This window comes from Dipodomys merriami, unplaced genomic scaffold (genome assembly GCF_024711535.1).
Source record: "Dipodomys merriami isolate MVZ:Mamm:240054 unplaced genomic scaffold, mDipMer1.0.p SCAF_172, whole genome shotgun sequence".
NCBI classification, from domain to species: Eukaryota; Metazoa; Chordata; class Mammalia; order Rodentia; family Heteromyidae; genus Dipodomys; species Dipodomys merriami.
This window is the reverse complement of record NW_027203071.1, coordinates 663,327-683,763: the sequence shown is the minus strand read 5'-3', so window position 1 is coordinate 683,763 and position 20,437 is coordinate 663,327. Positions and strand designations below refer to the sequence as shown.

General features: G+C 40.6%; 1 pseudogene; it reads right to left on the bottom strand.

Moving 5' to 3' along the window:
• LOC138829451 (uncharacterized) overlaps positions 1 to 20,437 on the bottom strand; it is a 34,956-nt pseudogene that overhangs the window by 5,824 nt on the left and 8,695 nt on the right.

The following is a 20,437-nucleotide window of genomic DNA, read 5'->3' as shown; positions in this document are numbered from 1 at the left end:
GATTTTTGCTCAAGGCTGATGCTATATATATCACTTTGAGCCACAGAACCACTTCCAGTTTTCTGGTGGTTCATTAGAGGTAAGAGTCACGCAGACTTTCCTACCTAGGCTGGCTTCGAACCACAATCCTCAGATCTCAGCTTCCTCAGGAGCTTGGATTACAGGTGTGAGCCACTGGTGCCCAGGATGTTTTTTATTTTAAGTACATCCAATGATATTCTAAGTATATCTATACAAACCATTTTAAGTAATGTATTTCCTACTTACTGCTATTTATCCATTCTGATGATAATTCTGTTGTTAAAAATCAACAACTATTTATTCAATCAAAAACTGATTTATAAAATCAACAACTATTCATTCAACTGTATGCTTAACCTTGTTTTGAACCTTGCAGATTCTATGATGGATGAATTAAAAATGCCCCTATTTTTCTGCTTTCATGGCAGTTACATTCTGAAGTAAATAAACAGGGAGTTAATACATTGCCACGATCATTTTCAGGAAGAAGTATGAATTATGAAGTGTGAGGTTAGGAACAAAAATTCTCATACAGTTGAGTCACAGAGCCCTTTGAGCTGAAACCTGCATCAGAAGAAAACAGCCTTGCAAAGACTTAAAGGAGAAAAAAAAAAAGGGAATAAAAGCAAACAAAAGAGCATGAAATAGGAAGGAGTTTACAAGCTCTGAAATTAATTTTTTTTTAATTTTTTTTTTGGGGAGGTCTGGTCGTGGGGCCTGAACTCTGGGCCTGGGCGCTGTCCCTCAGCTCTTCAGCTCAAGGCTAGCGCTCTACCACTTGAAGCTCTGAAATTAAAAAAATAAAAATAAAAAAACAGCTCTCTTCTTGCCTCTAGTGAAAAGATCATGAAGGGAAGTGGTGCTGTGGCTCAAGTGGTAGAGCGCTCACCTTGAGCTAAAGAGTTAGGGATAGCACTCAGGCCCAGAGTACAAGCCCATGACCAACAAATAAATAAATAAACCTAAGAACTATAAAACTTGGGCTAGGAAGGTGGCTCAGTGGTAGAGTGCTTACCTTGCATGCATGAGTCCCTGGATTCAATTCCTCAGAACCACATAAGCAGAAAAAGACAGAAGTGGCGCTGTGGTTCAAGTGGTAGAGCATTAGCCTTGAGCTGAAGAGCTGTGAGGTGGCACCCAGGCCCAGAGTTCAGGCTCCATAACCAACAAAAAGAAAAGAAGAGAAAAGAAAAGAAAAAAAAAGAAAAAATATCATGAAGACTTTGGGGTTAGAAAAGTTGAGCTGGAGGCCTTCCTGCTACCTGGATAAGGACAGGTGCCATGTACTCCCTCTTTGGGGAAATATGGCACCTCTAATAAACCTTGTAATAATCTTAAAAAAAAAAAAAGTTGAGCTGGAAGACAAACCCAGTGTAAACAGAGGTACTTGAGTCCGTGTGTGCTTTCACATTATTTCTATTTCTTTTTTAAAAAGGAACCTTTAACTAACATGATAATCAAAATCTAAACCAAGAAATCATTTTTTCACTTCCTTTTTTTTTTTTTTTTTTTGTCAGTCATGGGGCTTGAACTCTGGGCCTGAGCTCTGTCCCTCAGCTTTTCAGCTCAAGGCTAGCGCTCTACCACTTGAGCTACAGCGCCACTTCTAGTTTTCTAATAGTTTATTGGAGATAAGAGTTTCACGGACTTTTCTGCCCGGGCTGGCTTTGAACCGCGATCCTCAGATCTCAGCCTCCTGAGTAGCTAGGATTACAGACGTGAGCCACCGGCACCCTGCAAAAAATCATCTTTTTAATCCAAGTTTTCATTTATTTTAAAAGAGGCCAGAACAATGGCTTCTTAAAGTGTTAATCTGAAGTCTTTAGGTAATAGAAATGTAAAGACATACTTACTTCTTCCAGAGGGAGCTAGCTCAAACATTGCTTTTGTGTGTGTGTGTGTGTTTAACTATTTAAGGTTTGAGTTCACTCTCCATACTCTTCTCTTGGCTTGTGTGGAGTGAATTAGAAACAATGATACAAAATAGAGATTGACAGAAGCTACCTTCATAGTGATATCATATACAGAGCAGGTCCACTGATATTCCTAGACCTGAAAAACTAAGATCAATAATTGTTAGCATATTACTTACTAGTGATACGCATCTAATAACATTGTATCCCAATAGCTTTCACTAATCTTGACTGCTGGCTAAAATCCTTTAAATTTCTGCTGCTTTCAGAGGAAACAGATGGTGAAGGTAAATGAGTTGGAACTCCATAGCTGACATCCAGAGTGGAGATTTATCTGTAGAAATTTGGGAGCAAATTGTGCATGTGAAAATTACCAGGGTTCACTGTTGCCCCCTATACCACCACAAGGATTCCTCCCTTTGGGACCAACTCACTACTAAGTTGGAATGTATTAAAAATACTATTTTGTAAATTTTAATATAAGGCTTCCTACATAGAAATTATACACCAGATTTGTGCATATTTTCAGGGTAGAAGTTACTTTCACCCAATCATCAGAAGAATTGAAGAACAAATCTACAGAGAAAGTAGTTTAAGCCAATACTTGTGACACCACTGCTTGGGAGGCTGGGGCAGGAGGATTATGAGTTTCTGACCAGCTTTGGCTATACAGTGAAACCCAGATTTAAAAAAAAAAAATGAGGGGGAGAGCTGGGAATGTGCCTTAGCGGTAGAGTGTTTGCCTAGCATGCATGAAGCCCTGAGTTGCATTCCTCAGTAGCACATAAACAGAAGAAGCCAGAAGTGATGCTGTGGCTAAAGTAGTAGAGTGCTATCCTTGAGCAAAAGAAGCTCAAGGACAGTGCCCAGGCCTTGCGTTCAAACCTCAGGACTGGCAGAGGAAAAAGAAAACTCAGGGAAAAAAAAAAAGATTTGTGTTTGCCTAGGACTGTGGAGGGTCAGTAGGGAAGATTGTCCAGTGATTGCTGATAGGTATTGGATTTCTTTTAGAGGTGATAAAAGTGTTCTAAAATTAGGTTGTAAAAGTGGTTGCACAACTCTGAATATAGTAAACAACACTGACTTAAAGTCCAAATGGGTGAGTTATAGGGTATGTAATTTTACCTTGATAAAAGATTTTAAAACACCATGGTTTCCCTTATTTGCAATAACTAGTATATGTCTGAGACAAGTAGAAAAAGTCAGATAAGATGATGTTAGGCAAAATGAACCCCAAGATAAGGACACAAGTGGTTTTTTTCTTTCTTGCTATTGTTTCTAACATATTTATAAGGTGATTGTATTGTTGCTTTGTATGTCCCTCCGATATAACCCCTGTTTTCACTGTATTTGATGTTGGTATAATTTGGGGAGGGTAAGGGAAAAAAAATTGTTTAAATAGGGATACAGGTGAACCCATTGCAACAACGAGATGTACAAAATGCTATGTTGAAAAACGAATTTTACAACTTTGGTGGGGGGGGGGAGTGTAGTTGTGGAGATGAGAGGGCAGGGAGGGTAGGGGAAAAACAAAGGAGGAGGAACAATGCTTGATAAGAAATGTACTTATTACCTTGCTCATGTAATTGTAATCCTCTGTACTGTATTTTTACAATAAAAATAACTTATTAAAAAATTTAAAAAAGATTTTAAAACAAAAGCACCTCACTCAAAACCCCACCTGCTCTCTGGCATGAACCTCTTGACCATGGTTTATTTTCAAATCTCACAATACTCCCATACTGAATGTTTATATATAGGTACTTTATGAATAATCATAACAAAATGAAGGAGGATTGCTATCCACAGTAAACACAAAATCAGCAAATGGTAAGGACTTAATTCGAATTCATTTGTTTGGAGCTCCAAAAACTCATGTTCTTTCAGTTATACTGCCAATACGGTGGTTGTCCTTTGTCTACTATCGTTAGCAGTTAACCCCCCAATTATCCATGGTTTCATTCTGCAGTTTTGCTTGACATGGTTCATGTTAACTCTCCATCAACTGCAGTCTGAAAATATTAAGTGGAAAAATTCCTGAAGTAAACAATACATAATTTGTTTTCTCTTTTTCCCTCTTTTCTTTTTTGTTTTACATTGCTATGGATCAAACACAGGGCATGCTAGGCAAGTACTCTACCACTAAATGACACCCCTAACCTCCATAGGTTTTCATTTATATGATGCTCTGCATAACATGATGGATTCTCTTATTTTGCTCTGTCCAACCCAGAATGTAAATCATCCCTTTGTCCAATGTAACCATGCTGTGGGTGTTACCTGTCTGTTAGTCATTTACCAATTCTTTCAGCTATCAGAATGACTATTATAATGATTATACACAAGATTTAGTACTGGGCTGGGAATGTGACTTTGTGGTAGAGTGCTTGCCTAGCATGCATAAAGCCCTGGGTTCGATTCCTGAGTACCACCTAAAGAGAAAAAGCCAGAAATGGTGCTGTGGCTCAAGTGGTAGAGTGCCATTCTTGAGCAAAAGAAGCTCAGGGCCAGTGTCCAGGCCCTGAGTTCAAGCCTGAGGACTGGCAAAAAGAAAAGAAAAAGATTTAGTACTATCATGGTTTCAGGCATCTACGGTGAATCTTGGAATGTATATCCTAAATAAGATTATTACACTTATAAAATTTTTCCAACAGTATATTACTGGCTAGATAATATAGGATATTATCGCCCTTCCTTTCTATTCTAATCAGTCATTATATTCCAATAAGTATTCTTCCTCTCATCCTCCAAACACCTACTATTCTCCATCCCTGTGGCTGGCATTCTATGGCATTCATCACCAGGAGTATTCCTGTACTGGAGTCCTGATTTCAGATCTCATCTGATCTGGATCCTATTACCTTGTTTGAGCCTGTAATTCTAAACCTTTTCCATTGTTGTCACTACATATAAGAATAAAATTCAAAATCTTTTGCAAAGAACTTGAAGGCTTTGACAAGCTGGTGCCAAATTTTTCCTACCCATCTGTCATGTATCCAGCCTTCAAGTGATCCAAGATACTCTTCTTCCTTCTTCCATATGTGTCCTGTGCACACGCACCTGTCACAGCCACTTTACATATAACCCATTCTCTAGTAAGTCATTGGCAAATTTCTTCTCCAGGAGGCCTCACCTTGTGTTCACTTTTCTTTTCTTTTTTTCTGTTTCTGTGGTACTGAGGAATTGAACCCAAGGCATTATGCCTACTAGGCAAGTACTTTACCACTAAGCCACATTTCCAGCCCTTGTGTTCATTTGTGACAAGGCTCTCCTGACTGCCCAGTCATTTGCTGCTCTGGCATTGTTCCTATGTTTTTCAAATGGTTTGTAAATATTTACTGTAAGGGATACAACCCTGTGCCTAGCACTTAGTATATGAAAGTATCTATTGAAGGAATCAAAGTATCCTCAGCTGTGAGGCCTTTTCTTCCACTCCCTAGTATACTTCTTTTCCTTAAATATCTACTTAATAATACCTTGGTGCTTACTACATGCCAGACACTGTTTTCAGTATTCCCTATGAATATAATCGCATAATAACTATGTGAGGTCAATATTTTCATTAACCCATTTTATATTGGAGACCTGAGACATTGAAAGGTTAAATAACAAGTTGTGTGACCTTGAGCAAGTAATTGTCAAATACACAATTTAATCGACTCTCAAAGTTAAACACTTCTCAAATGATGCCATGTTGCATGTGTACCTATAACTGCTTGTCAAATGAGGGATTTAATAAATAGAATTTCTTCCACTTTTTGCAGGAGTAGAGTCCCTTAGCCTATTAAGGAGGGAGAAGATGCACTTAGAACTGGAATACATTTAATATCTTGTAGGAATCATGTGGATGGCCCTCTTGGAAATGGTTGCAATGTGAGAATTTCAGGGATATGACAGGTAATCGTAAGCAATTGTGAGTTATTGATCATTCTGGGAGGTGGTAGCGCCTGGTCTGTATGTTGAAGCTATTTTGTTTTGCTGGAACCAGAACTTGAAGCTTTTGCCCATAGGTTATGGTATTCTACCATTTGAGCCATGCCTCCAGCCTCTAGTCTATATGAAAAGATGATGCAAACTTGGCTCTCATGAGCTACCAAGGAATAAAGATTTCTATCAAACCATCACCTGTTTCATAGCCATAAGATCTGGGGTACAGTTCTGAATGTCTCCAACCTTAATCATCTCATCTATTAAGTAGAGTTGTAATTAAGACTGTGAATATTCAATGAGTTAGCACAACTACAACATTTGTAATAAATGGTCATATAGTTAAGGTCTGAGAAAAAGAAGAAAATCAAGAAAGAAAAATGAAAGAGAGAAAGAAAGAGAAGGAAGTAAAGAAAAAGAAGCCAGGCGCTGGTGGCTCACACCTGTAATCCTAGCTACTCAGGAGGCTGAGATCTGAGGATCACAATTCAAAGCCAGCCGGGGCAGGAAAGCCTATGAGATTCTTATCTCCAATTAACCACCAGAAAACTGGAAGTAGCACTGTGGCCCAAATGGTAGAGCACTAGCCTTGAGCCGAAGAGTTCAGGGACAGCACCCGTACCCCAGAGTTCAAGCCTCATGACCAACAAAGAAAAGAAGAAAGAGAAGAAGAGGAGGAGGAGGAAGAAGAGAACTGGGAAGGTGGCTCAGTGATAGAATGCTTGCCTTGCATGCATGAGTCCCTGGGTTCAATTCCTCAGCACCACATAAGCAGAAAAAGGCTGGAAGTGGTGCTGTGGCTCAAGTGGTAGAGTGCTAGCTTTGAGCTGAAGAGCTCAGGAACAGTGCCTAGGACCAGAGTTCACGTCCCATGACAAAACACACACACACACACACACACACACACACACACACACACACACACACACACACACACACACACGAAGGAGGAGGGGGGAGGAGGGATAAGAGGGGGAGGAGGGGGAAGGGGAAGAAGAAGGAGGAGGAGGAGGAGGAGGAGGAGGAGGAAGAGGAGGAAGAAGAAGAAGAAGGAGAAGGAGAAGGAGAAGAGGAGGAGAGGAGGAGGAGGAGAGGAGGAGGAGGAGGAGGAGGAGGAGGAGGAGGAGGAGGAGGAAGGTTTTTCCCCTTGGGGTGGAGCACCAGTGCCAAAAGACTGTATCAGTATCTGCCAGGAACTTTGCCAGACAAATACAAGAGAAAGAAGGGTATAAGCCACTTCTGCTATTTTTTAGTAAGTCTGGGAATTCAGTTAGGAAACACTAATATCAAACTTTGAGGATATCATACACAACCATAGAACCACCTCAGAGATTCGCCCCAGATCAATAAAAGGTTCCTGACCATATAGTTATACTTAAATAACACCTATCTTATGCAAATGTAAATAGCTTTTAAAATTAGAAACTTTCTAGCTCAGAGGAAATTCAGTAAACAATTATAGGGCCCTACTTGTCTCATTTGTCTCAATCTTTTTTTCCCTTCCTACCTCCAGCTATCTATTTTCCCCCACAAACAACTTTTTTCAAGTGCACTAGCAAAGTCCTTGAGTTCCTTTTTGTTTATTTTGAGAGGAAATGGCTAAGAATGAAAGTAAAAGAAAACAGAGAAATATTCAGTCCCTTTCCCTTTAGCTGCCAGCCAGGAAAAATAGTAAATAGCAAAGGTCATGCTAAAAGGGAGTAGCCCACCACAGCATAACCTAGTATGAAACCACAGCCTGAGAATAGCATGGCCCTAGTAACTCTTCCTCACCAAGGTCCTACAAGCAGACCTGGTGATGTATTAGAGCTTTAAGCTTCTAAATCAGTCCCCAAAGATGCTATGGTCTTAGATTGCATGCAAAGAACTTGGGTATATGAATGCTTTCATCTACCTGGGAGACCATACAGCATTATGAGGAAGCATCTGTCATTTTGAATCCTGGTCAAATGTTTACCCCTTGGTGATTTTACATAAATTGCTTATACTTAACAAACTTCTATATACCATTACCTACCTACCTATCTATCTATCTAGTCTATCTATCTAATCTATCTATCTCTATTTTGCGATCCAGACATTGATCTAAGCTGCCTCAAAACCCTGTATTTTTTTTTTTTTTTGCTAGTTCTGGGGCTTGAACTCAGGGCCTGGGTGTTGTCCCTGAGCTTCTTTTGCTCAAGGCTAATACTCTGCCACTTGAGCCACAGTACCACTTCTGGCTTTTGCTATTTATGTGGTACTGAGGAATCGAACCCAGGGTTTCATGCACACTAGGCAAGCACTCTACCACTAAGCCACATTCCCAGCCCAAACTCTGTATTATTGTAGCGTTTTGTTTTTGTTTTTGTTTTGTTTTTTTGGTGCCAGTCCTGGGGCTTGAACTCAGGGCCTGGGTGCCATCCCTGAGCATTTTTGTTCAGTGCTAGTGCTCTGCCACTTGAGCCATAGTTCCACTTCTGGCTTTTATTTTTGGTTATAAGAGTCTCCTGGAATTTACTGCCTGGGCTGACTTTGAGCCATGATCCTCAGATCTCATCCTCCTAAGTATCTAGGATTATAGGCAGAGTCACTGATGCCTGGTGTATATCCTGTCTGTAAAAGTAGGAATAAGCTGTTTACTCAGTAAATGTTATCTCTACTGGTGTTGCCAGCTCTCAACATCTATGGGCAAAAAACAAACACTTCTTCCTACAAGGTTTAGCACAAAGGTTTTGGACTATTATAAGTTTATTTCTGTTCTGTCTACAACAGTAAGTCACCCCAGAGAAACTAGGTAGGTTTGGAATTCAACCAATTTCAAAGGAAAAGAAAAATTAGTTTCTACAAGTAAATAACTAGAATCAGATAAAAGATGCACTTAGTAATAGTACCTATCATTTTCTAAATACATCATACTGCTTAATCACACCTAGGGAGTATAATTACTCCTATTTTATATAGAAACTGAGACTCTCAGAGGGTTATCTATTGAGGATAAAGGAAGATGGGATTTATTCCTAACATTATCAAATTCCAAGCTTACTTTTTTTTGGAGTCCTGGCAATAAATTCTTCAAGATTAAACAGCATAATTTAGAAAATCTCAGTATTTTTTCCCCCAACATGCACCTATGTAAGAGCTCAAAGAGTGATTTTTCTCAGTACCTCCTTGACCCCATCTGGAGATGTCTTCCTTAAGCACACTCTCAATAAGGCATATGCTTAGATTGCAGAGATTCTGAGCAAGACTTTTTTTTCACCCTATTAGAAACCACAGTTGGGTGCCAGTGGTTTGTGCTTATAATCCTAGCTGTTCAGGAGGCTAAGATCTGGAGACTGAGGCTTGAAGCCAGCCTGGGCAGGAAAATCTGTGAGACTCTGATCTCCAATTAACCACCAATGAGCTAGAAATGGAGCTCAGGTTCTAGTGGTAGAGGACTAACCTTGCATGAAAAGCTAAGAGAAAGCTCCCAGGCCCTGAATTCAAGCCCTAGTATGGCCCTCCTGCCCCTGAAAAATGGGAATCAAATCAAAAGACAAGGCTGATACCTGAAGCTGTCTTATCTATGTATACATGATAACGAATGCCTACAGATTGGGCAGAGCTTATAGACAAACCAGAGAAGCATAGGTTCTAATCAAGCAATGATATGCCCCAAATGCTGAACTGGCAGAAAGTATTAGCTAAAGATAAAGACAATAATGCTCATCCCACATGCTCTTCTGCAATGTGATCTTACAAATCCCGCATCAAAAGGTAGAATCTGTAAGTGAGGTAATATGTAGATTTGTAACTTAGCCATACCACAGTGTTTACATATTTCAAAACAACATATTTTACATAATAAATACATACAAATTTTGTTTGTCAATTAAAAAAAAGGTGGCCTCTCATTTTCTTATCTTTGAATCTGGGCTTGCCTGATCAATAGAATGTTTTGAGTGACATTGTGGGTTTTGAGAGGTGGGGTCATCTTCTGCTCGGGTTCTTGGAACACTCCTTGAGATCCTCTCTATGAGAGATTCAAGACTCATAAACAAGTCATGTGGAACCAGCAAGTGACAATCCCTGGGGACCTTCAAGTCAACAGCCAATCTTGGCTGTCAGTCCTGTGAGTCAGCCATCTTGGGACAGTCACTGTATGTAGGTCTTCCTTCAAAGAAGAGCAGCCTCAGCCAGCAGGAGTACCAGAATGTGCAGGGCTCTGTGCAAAACAAGAATCTGGAGTTCTGCATTCACAAATTTGAAAGATTTAAAACATCAACAACAGAACATTGAATCAAGCATGAGGCTCTTTGAAGCATGGGGCCCTGTGTGACTGAATAAGCCACATGCCATAAAGCTGACTCTGGCCCCAGTAGACTGATCGCAAATACATGAGACACCTTCCCAGTGGAGGCCAGTCAACCCACAGAACCACGAGACACAATGACACAGTTATTTTAATTCAAGTTTGGGGGTGGTTTGTTATGGCAGCAATAGATAATCAGAACATTGCTACAAGATTCTTTCAGGTAGTCCTACCCAGAAAAATGAGCAAGTCTATGAAAAGGACCCTCTGCTACATATATACAAGGAGGCTGATTGTATATAATGAAGCACATAAAGCCCAGACCCAGATGTAAGGCTTCCAGAGGGATTAGTCTCATATGGACAGATAGTACAAGAGAGAAGGCAGTGAATTGTCCTTGGAAATAGCTGCAACAAGAGGCACTACTATTAGAAATAAAAGTTCCAAGCATAACTGAAGTCATACTCTGAATTTGATTCACTAGAGCAACAAGAAAGAACAAAGCTGGGGATGGTTGATGATGTCTTTCAAGCACCAGGGGGAAAAGGAGATGTACATTGTCTCATTTTCTCAAAGGTACAAAAATTTTATTTTAGAAATGGCAGTTGAATTACTTCAATATGCATCCGGGCAAGATTCTGGAGCGGTAAGCCAAAAGGAGAATCGTGAATTACTAAACAAGGAGGAATTGATCACTGGGATCTTTTCTTTTTGGCAGTCCTAGGCTTTGATTTCAGAGCCTCTTGCTTGCTAGGCTGGTATTTTATGGCTACAACCACACCTCTGGCCCTATATTTTGCTATGTTTGTTCTGGTTTGGTTTTTGAGATAAGATCTCTTAAACTTTTTTTGACCGGCCTGACCTTGAACTGTGATCTTTCTGCTCGCAGACTCCCAAGTAGCCAAGATTAAAAGCATGAGCTGCTGATACCCTGGCATCACTAGGATCTTATGTTAAAAAATGAATTATGGTAGACATAGGGTTTGACACACAGTATGTGTTACGAATTACTTCTATGGATTTCTTTTCCCTTTCTTCATTTCTTTCCTTCTTTCCTTCCTTCCTTCCTTCCTTCCTTCCTTCCTTCCTTTCTTCCTTCCTTCCTCTCTGTCTCTGTTTCGTGTGTGTGTGTGGTGTGTGTGTGTGTGTGTGTGTGTGTGTGTGTGTGTGTGTGTGTGTGTGTGTTATTAGGGATTGAACTCAGAATCTCATACTTAAGCCATGCCTCCACACCTTTTTTAGTTATTAAACTTTTTCTTTTTTCCATGTTAGATAGAGCTTATGCCTTTTGCCTGGGCTGGCCTTAAACCAAGAGTCTACTTCTACCTCCTTGGCTGCTGGGCTGGGCTAAGCCTGCTCAAGCACTCCAGAAAGGCTTGCCTGGCCACGTTTCCTTTCCTTCCTTCCTTCCTTCCTTCCTTCCTTCCTTCCTTCCTTCCTTCCTTCCTTCCTTCCTTCCTTCCTTCCTTCCTTTCTCTCTTTCCTTTTTTTAAAAGACAATGTCATAGGGTGCTGGTGGCTCATGTCTGTAATCCTAGCTACTCAGGAGGCTGAGATCTAAGGCTCAATGTTCCAACCCAGTTTGAGCAGAAAAGTCTATGAAACTCTTTATTTCCAATTAACTACCAGAAAAGTGGAAGTGGCACTGTGCCTCAAAGTGGTAGAGTGTTAGCCTTGAATGAAAAACCTCATGGACAGTGTCCAAGCCTTGAGTTCACCCCACAACAGAAAGAAAGAGAGAAAGAAAGAAAGAAAGAAAGAAAGAAAGAAAGAAAGAAAGAAAGAAAGAAAGAAAGAAAGAAAGAAAGAAAGAAAGGAAAGAAGGAAGGAAGGAAGCAAGGAAGGAAGCAAGGAAGCAAGGAAGGAAGCAAGGAAGCAAGGAAGGAAGGAAGAAAGACAATGCTTCACTATGTAGCCCAGCCTGGCTTAGAACTCATCATCATCTTGCCTCAGACTCTCCTGAGTGCTGGGATTATATATATGAGCCATTATGCTTGGTCAAATATCTTTTTTGATTGTGTTATCCCACATTCCTTAAGGAATTCAAGGCATTCAACAAAGCATTTCACAAATTTCTCAAGGAAAAAAAATATGTGGACCACAGGCCAGTAACATTAGGTGTTTTGTAGTATAATTGAGTAAATAATTCATTATGAACACAAAAAGTCAGAAGGAATAGCCTACTCAACTAGCATCCTTGTTATAATATGCTTGGACAGAGGGTCTTTTTCACAGGCCTGCTGCTTTTAGCATTTTTCTGGTCAGGGGTAGCAGCAGCAGTTTTTTGTGAATGTTCTGTTTACTATTGCTGCATAACAAACCACGCCAAAAGTTAGTGAATTATTTTGCATTGTGGAATGGATTTTGGTGACATTGCTTTGCAATCTGCTAGTGATACCACTTTAGGGAAATCATCTAACCTTTCGCAGACACAGTTCATAAAGGCTGTAGCTGGAGTAGCTAAGTAGAAAACCTTAGGACAATTGGCTGTGTTCACTCCCCAGAGAACTAGAGCAGGTGGTTCCTCTGCCAGGCAGACAATGAAAGCAAGAGGCAGGAAATAGCCAAAGGAAAAGGTTTTTGAGCAAGAGGAGAGTTCCCACGCAACACTGGCCCAGGAGAGAGTCTTTTGTTTTTTCTCCCTAACAAATGTTTTATTTATATATCATATATATATATATATATATATATATAATAAAGTGTAATATATTACACACATGCGCAGGTATACACACACACACACACACACACACACACACACACACACACACACACTCCATATACATGACAGAGTTATGGAGATTGAACCCAAGACTTTGTACATACTTGGAAAATGAGCTGTATCTCTAGCCCTTGGTGTTTTGAGAGAAAGACTCACTATATAACTCAGACTGGCCTTGAACTTGCTATGTAAGGTAGAACAACTTCAAGCTCACAATTCTCCTGCTCTGCCTCTTTTTTTTTTTTTTTTGTCAGTCGTGGGGCCTGAACTCTGGGCCTGGGTGTTGTCCCTCAGCTCTTCAGCTCAAGGCTAGCGCTCTAACACTTGAGCCACACCACCACTTACAGCTTTTTCTGCTTATGTGGTGCTGAGGAATCGAACCCAGGGCCTCATGCATGCAAGGCAAGCACTCTACCATTGAGCCACCTTCCCAGCCCCAAGCTCTGCCTCTTAAGTGGTAGGATTAACAGACATCACCACCACACCCAGCTCCAGAAGATCTTAGACACAAAAATCTTAACAACCTATCTTTCCACCATGAGTTGGAAAAGAGTTAGGAAAGCCGAGCAGTGGTGTCTCATGCCAATAATGCTAGCTATTCAGGAGGTGGAGATCTGAAACTCATGGTTTGAACCCAACCTGAGAAGGAAAATCCATGAGACTCTTATCTTCAATTATCCACCAAAAATAAATGCCAGAAATAGAGCTATGGCTCAAGTGGTAGAATGCCAGCCTTAAGTGACAAAGCTCAGGGACAGCATCCAGGCCTTGAGTTCAAGTCCCAGTTGTGACACACACAGTCACTGACTCTTAGAACCTTTAGAAAGATTTTGACTGGAAGGAGAGTCATGACTCCTATATATGTTCTATTACTAATAGGCTCATGAAGAAAGTACAAGAAAAAATATAAATTCAGCAACAGAAATATGTAGGGAAAGTCTATGCTTGAAGGACCCAACTTGGGACAGCTTCAGAGAAAAAGCTCTATGTAGTTGACAGATAAAACAGGAGAGCAAACAATCCAGTGATAGTACAGAGATGGATGGCTGGATAGATAGATAGATCATCAAAGTTCTGAAAGTTTGCACATGACTCATGACCTGGACTTCTCTCAGCCTCTGAGAGAAGGTAGATGAGTACCAGGTCAGAATCAAGAGGTAGCTGAGACTCAGACAGTGTAGGTATCATTCCTGGATGAAATTCTCCAGCATCAGAAAGATGGTATGAAGATGTTGTCCACTATTTATAAGCTTCTTTTTTTTTTTGGGTCCAGTCATGGGGCCTGAACTCTGGGCCTCGGGCTGGGAAGGTGGCTCAGTGGTAGAGCGCTTGCCTTGCATGTCTGAGACCCTGGGTTCGATTCCTCAGCACCGCATAAGCAAAAAGAAAAAAGCTGGAAGTAGCTCTGTGGCTCAAGTGGTAGAGCGCTAGCCTTGAGCTGAAGAGCTGAGAGACAGTGCCCAGGCCCAGAGTTAAGGCCTCACAACCAGACCCCCCCCCCAAAAAAAGAAAAGAACTGGCATTGAGCCAGGCATCAGTGGTTCACACCTATAATCCTAGCTACTCAGGAGGTTGAGATCTGAGGATCATGGTTCAAAGCCAGCCCTGGCAAGAAACTGTGAGATCTTATCTCCAATTAACCACCCGAAAACTGGAAGTGGTGCTGTGGCTCAAGTGGTAGAGTGCTCAACTTGAGTTAAAGAGCACAGGGGCAGCGCCCAAGCACAGAGTTCAAGCCCCATGACTGACCAAAAAAAGAAAAAGAAAAAAAGAATTTGAAGCCAGCCATGGCAGAAAAGTTCATGAGATTCTTATCTCCAATTAACCACCAAAAAGCCAGAAATAGAGCTCTGGTTCAAGTGGTAGAGCATCAGTCTTGAACAAATAAGGCTAAGGGGCAGCGCCCAGCTCAAGCCCCAGAACCAGTGCTCTCTCTCTCTCTCTCTCTCTCTCTCTCTCTCTCTCTCTCTCTCTCTGTCTCTCTCTCTCTCTCTCTCTCTCTCTCTCTCTCTCTCTCACACACACACACACACACACACACATGCACACACACAAATTGCAATGTCCTGATGCAGTAGAGATGTATATCAAATACATTAAAAATATTTTTTTGTAGCAATGAAGTTTGAACTCGGGGCCTAACACTTGCTCAGCATTCTTGCTCATGGCTGGTACTCTACTGCTTCAGCCATGCCTCCATCCTTGCTTTTTTGCTGAATAATTGCAGATGGATTCTCATGGACTTTTCTTCTTGGATTGGCTTTGACCACAATCCTCTGGATCTCTGCCTCCTGAGTAGCTAGGATTACAGGTATGAGCCACTAGTGCCTGACTCAAATGCTGAGTAAAGTATGGGGGGGGGGGGGAATGCAGTAACAAATTCAATGTATATCCTACAAAATTAAGAAAAGTGAGGGAAGGAATGGGTTGGGAGCGGTGGGTGAGAATGACGAAGGGGTGACATTGTTCCAGACACACTGTACTCACAAACTGCTTTGTTGAAAGGCAACTCCTTTGTATAACTACTTAGATAATAAAAATATTTTTCAAATTATTTCCTTTTTCCTTATAAGAATGATGGCATCAGCAAACTGATATGGAAGTTATAAAAGGTAGACAAAGGCGAGAACGAGCTGAAAGTACAGGTCTTCTTTGCTAAACCTGAAGAGCAAGCTACCTGTGATATCGTTTTAGTTATGGAAAATGTTTGAAGGGGAGAAAGGGACAATTTGAAAGAATTCAATTATCTCCTCCAGCTTAGCTTGTCTGACACTTAAGTCATAGCCCTGGCCTTTACTTAATTCCCATTCCCTTCACCACTTTTCTGACAGAAACAAGCCACAGCAAGAAATGATCAGATTTGCAATCTTCCCTGGTAACAATAGAGCTTGAGGTCAGCTCCACACGTACTATAAAATCGTATAACCCTACCTAACTCAACACAGTCATTAATTTACTCATAGATGTTTGGGGGGCTCCCATCACCTACCAGGCACTATGGTAGATGTTGGGGATATAGGTAACAAGACAAAAATCCTGCCCTCATAGACCTTGCATTCTAGTGAGAGAATAAACCAAGAAAAATTAAGCCAGCAGAGAACTGTGAGTGAGAGAGTACTCTTTTATATAGGGGCTCTGAAAAGCTTCCACAATTAGGTGCCCTAATGTTTGACATGAAAGAAGAACGTCTAGGTTGTCTTGAGGATTAAAGGAGACTATGCAGGAAATTCCTTAGCAACTGGAATACACTGGTTGCTGGATCCATACTATTTGCGTCAGTCCTGAAGGAATTCTGTGTTATTACTGAGAATGTTGCAACAGGTGAAAAATCTGTCTAGTTTCACCAAAGACTCTCCTAAGGGATCCTTAAGCATTGTGAAATAGAAGAGTGCTGACTCAGGGGACTTGCATTTCATTGGTGAAAATAAAATGCCAACTCTATGAGCAAAAGTATGTCTGGGAGAGGGATGTTTTAATCCAGCACGAAAGAGAGTAGGTAAAAGATGCTGTGCAGTCAGATTCCCATTCTTTGTAACAAATATTCCCAACTCTGAAGTCAGCATGTGCATTGAACTCTTCCCCCTCATCAACACTATTAATGGTGGTGATGACATTAATCATATTATTTATTGGTTTGTAAATGCTTTTCTTCCAAAGACCTCAAGTGTTTTATGGGCATGACCTAATTTACCCTCACAACTTCCCCCAAGACAGGTCTAACATCATTTAATAATGAGGAAACTGAGGCATAAAGAAGCTAAGCAACCCTTTCAAGGTCAAACAATTATTTAAGCAAATCTGGTCTGCATCTCAGACTTTAGTTTCCAGGTCAGTTCCCTCTGTGTCTGTCCCCATGGGTTTCAGAGGTGATATGATGTGGTGTGTACAATCCAAGGAAGCCATGATGATGTATGTCGAAGTGCCATTTTTGCTTATCACATAGTGATCAGTAAATGCTGGTTTTAAGAAATATATTCTTTAGAAAATGTCTTCTTTAATATTCCTAAAATATTATATATCTAATACACTTCTCTGTTTGTAGATAGCAAACTTATACTTAGAAGTCCAGATGGCATAAATATAACTTTTGGTTGTAACAGTGACCTAGGTTAGGAATATACTGAAGTGTGTGGTTTTTCTCCATGGAAGTCAACAGGAACATAGTAGGGGAACAAATTTTAAAAAAAGTTATCTGAAGAAGTAAACAACTTACTGAATGCCACATAGCTAGTAAATAGCAAAGCTAGGATCTGACACCATATCCATGTGACACTAAATGTCATCATCTTACCAAATGCCAGTGGCTCCACTTGTAATCCTAAATATTCAAGAGGATGAGATTTAGAGGGTATCAGTTCAAAGCCAGCCTAGGCAGAAAAGTCCATAAGACTCCATTTTCTGTTAATTAGCAAAAATGCTGTAAGGAGGCAGAGGTAGAGCACCACCCTTGTGCCAGACAGCTGAGCAAAAGCCCAAGGCCTTGAATTCAAGCGCTAGTACTGGCACAGAAAACAAAAACAAACAAAAAACTCATAATCTTCAAAAAAGCCAAATATCCAATTCATACCAATTTTCTCAGAATGCCATCTGACCATCCAATGTGAGTCATGTATGACCTAATTAACCATAGTTTAAGGTGGTAAAGGGAAAGCCAGGAGTCAGTGGCTCATGCTGTAATCCTAGCTACTCAGGAGGCTAAGATCTGAGGTTCCTGGTTCAAAGCCAGCCCAGGTAGGAAATTCCATGATACTCTTCTTTAAATTTTTTATTTTTTTAAATTTATTTAATTTATTTTTTTTCAAAGCCAGACCACAGGTTTTTACAGTTTATTAATTCCTTCTTGAAAATTTCATCATCACTGCAGGTCAAGTCATTGCAGGATCTTTCTTCCTTTGGCTTCTTGCCAGCTCCAACATTGGCCTTTGCAGTCCCTCTGACTTTCTTCATTCTGTTTTTGCGTTCCTTTCGCTGTTTCCTCAAAGTCTTTTTCTTTTCATACAGGCCATGTCTTGCAAGTCTGTGTTTGGGCTCATTTTTCTTTGCATAATCCAAAGAATCATAAATCATGTCAAAGCCAGTTGTTTTGTCACCACCAAAATGGGTTCTGATTCCAAATACAAAGATGACATCGGGTGTGGTCTTGTACATTCTGGCAAGTTTTTCCCGAATTTCTGTCTTAGGTACTGTTGCCTTTCCAGGGTGAAGGACATCAATGACTATCTACTTCCTCTGAAGTAGTCTGTTGGTCATGAGCTTCCTGGTCCAGATAGTCACTGTGTCATTCATGATGGCGGCAGACCTTCAGACAGCCAGGGAGGAAAAGAGTCCATGATACTCTTATTTCCAATAAACCACCAGAAAACTGGAAGTGGCACTGTGGCTCAAGTGGTCGCTGGAAGTGGCACTGTGGCTCAAGTGGTCGAGGACTAGCCTTGAGCTGAAGAGCTGAGGGACAGCGCCCAGGCCCAGAGTTCAAGCCCCACCACAACCGACAAAAAAAAGGTGGTAGAGGGAGGCATGGTTTAAGCCATGAGCAAGAAAGCTGAGTGAGGGCACAAGGCCAAATTCAAGCCCCCCATTATTGATACACACACACACACACACACACACACACACACACACACACACACACACACACACACACTACTATATGTAAATTAAAATGGAATGAACAACAATGTTCAACTAATAGGAAGGTATGAAAAAGAAAAATAAATAAAAAAGTAAAAATAGAGCAGACAGCTCTAGTGTCTCATACTTAAAATCACAGCACTCAGGATTTTTTTTTTTTTTTTTTTGTCAGTCATGGGGCTTGAACTCTAGGCCTGGGTGCTGTCCCTGAACTCTTCAGCTTAAGGTAAGTGCTCTACCACTTGAGCCACAGTGCCACTTCTGGTTTTACTGGTGGTTAATAGGAGATAAGAGTCCCATGGACTTTCCTGCCCCAGCTGGCTTTGAACCGCAATCCTCAGATCTCAGCCTCCTGAGTAGATAGGATTACAGGTTTGAGCCAGTCTTAGTAATATAGTTTGTTCCAGGCCAGCCTGGACTACATAGCAAGATCCTGTTACAAACAAACAATAAATGAAACAAAAATAAATGGCAACCAAATCCTAGCATACTCATAATTACATTCAATATACATGGTCTAAATATGCCAATCAAATGACAGATCTTGGAGGGGTGAACCTAAAACATAAAGCAACAAAACGTTGTTCCTAAGAAATTCCTTTCAAATATCGCAATTTATGCAGATTAAAATTTAAAGAATAGAAATAAATATTATATGAACATTAATAGAAAGAAGGCATAAGGGTACAGATTAGGATCTGATAAAGCCGGCTCCAGCACAAAGAAACTTACCAAAAACAGAGGGGGAGAGGGCAATACACAATGACAAAAGGACACTGCATCATAAGAATATAGAAACACTAAATGTATATGCAGCATATAGTAAAGCTTCAAAATACATAAAGCACAATTGGTAAAACTGAAAAATGGAATAGATATAGCCACAATTATAGTTGGAAACTTCACTATATCTATCATACTAACTTATAGAACAAGTAGGTAAAAAATTATCAAGGATATAATTGGTCAACACCATTGACCAACAGGTACTAATCAATATTTACAGACTATTCCTCTCCACAAGAAGAGAATATACATGTGTTTCACCAAGATAGATGATTCTGGGCCAGCATAAACAAAATAAGAAAGAAAGAAAGGAAAGAAAAAAGGAAGAAAGAGAAATTCAAAAAAGTATCAAAATTTGTGGGACACAACTAAAGCTGTGATTGGAGACTCTTGTCTTTTGACCCCACCCCTACCCCCTGCTGCCCATGCATGTACCCTTCCTTTCCCGAAACACTACATGTTCTGTTTTAAAACCATTTCATCGGAGCTGGGAAGGTGGCCCAGTGGTAGAATGCTTGCCTTACATATATAAGGCCCTGGGTTCAATTCCTTAGCACCATATAAGCAGAAAAAGCCAGAAGTGTTCCTATGGTTCAAGTGGTAGAGCACTAGCCTTGAGTTGAAAAGCTGAGGGACAGCACCCAGGCCCAGAGTTCAAGCCCCACAACTGACAAAAAAACAAAGCAAAAAAACACTTAATCTAATCTTTCTTCTTTCTTAGATTGTAAGCAATTTCTTACTTTTTTCTTCTTTTTTTGGTCAGTTGTGGGGCCTGAACTCTGGGCTTGGGCGCTGTCCCTCAGCTCTTTAGCTCAAGGCTAGCATTCTACCACTTGAGCCACAGTGCCACTTCCAGGTTTTTCTGTTTATGTGTTGCTGAGGAATTGAACCAAGGGCCTCTTACTTATTTTTTTTATATGACCAACTGTGTTAGTTCTCAACAAAAATCATTTGAACAAACGAATAACCAGACAGAGCTAAATAGTATTGTAGCTAAATAGAATTGAGACCAAACCACTGGTGTGTAGAGTTAGAAAACACTTGGGGTGATGCAAAGTGAGTGGATCCTTGCACAGTGAGGCGCATGCCATAGGCAGAGTTCAGAGCAGCTACTAGTCTGGCTCACTGAAGAGCCTCCTTGGATGCACAACTACAAAATGTGGA